We start from the raw sequence: 991 nt of genomic DNA on the forward strand, positions 1-991 counted from the left end.
AGCTTATTAATATAGGATTTGAGCTCTAATAGTAGGATGCTAATATTTAGTTAATTGTGTGAAAATCTATCATTTTATGAAAGCTAGGAATAATTAATATTTTGATGTTTTGATGTGTTTGAAAGGGGCGAAATGGAGTTAAATCAACTCATTGGTAAGCTAGACAATGATTAGAGGCTAAGGATAGAAGCTTGGTAAGGAATGCCTCCTATTGTCACTAAAAGTGGGTTTTAATAAAATGCATGTAAAGCATGACACATGATAGAAGCGATGCCATGGTATTAGAATGAAATATGTATGCCTAAACGAATGAACCTAGGCTATAGGACGATATATGAGTATATGTATGTATGTGGATTATGTGTGATTGCATTGTGATGTGAGCCTCATGGGTGGCCTATGCTGTGTGTGTTGTAACACCCCATACTTTGATATGGTGGCTAATAGAGCTTCTTGGATACCAATTGAGGTTAATTAAAGCGTTTAAGAGTGTCGAAGGGTGAAAGGATTATTTGAGAATAAAATATTTTGTATATGATAAAATAATAACAAAATAATATCTTATTGAAGTCGAAGTTTGGAGTTAAAAAGGTGCTATAGAGCTAAACTGGGGCAAAGTAAGGTATTTTAGAGTTCTAGAAGGCTAGAGGAAAATTTTAAAATTAAATAATAATTTATGGATAAAATAAATATTAAAACAATATCGATGTCAAATTGGATATATTACATGAAGAAAGTGTGATTTGTACAATTTGTCTAAGTGGGCGAGTGGAAGTAAGAAAAATTTTGAAGAAAGAAAGCTTTAGTGGGGCCCACGTGCCTTCATTAAATTAAGGAAGAGTAAGTATATATTTAAATATTATGGTGACACTTTGGGGGAATATGAATTTGATATTTTATTTGTACAAGTGTAAAGGACAAAAAACAAAAGAGAATTGAAGTAGAGGAATGATGGGAGGACCCAATTAAAAAGAATAAGAAGTTGAGGGGT

Source organism: Theobroma umbraticum, unplaced genomic scaffold, assembly GCF_002168275.2.
Source record: "Theobroma umbraticum cultivar Fairchild unplaced genomic scaffold, ASM216827v3 scaffold_81.0, whole genome shotgun sequence".
NCBI classification, from domain to species: domain Eukaryota; kingdom Viridiplantae; phylum Streptophyta; class Magnoliopsida; order Malvales; family Malvaceae; genus Theobroma; species Theobroma umbraticum.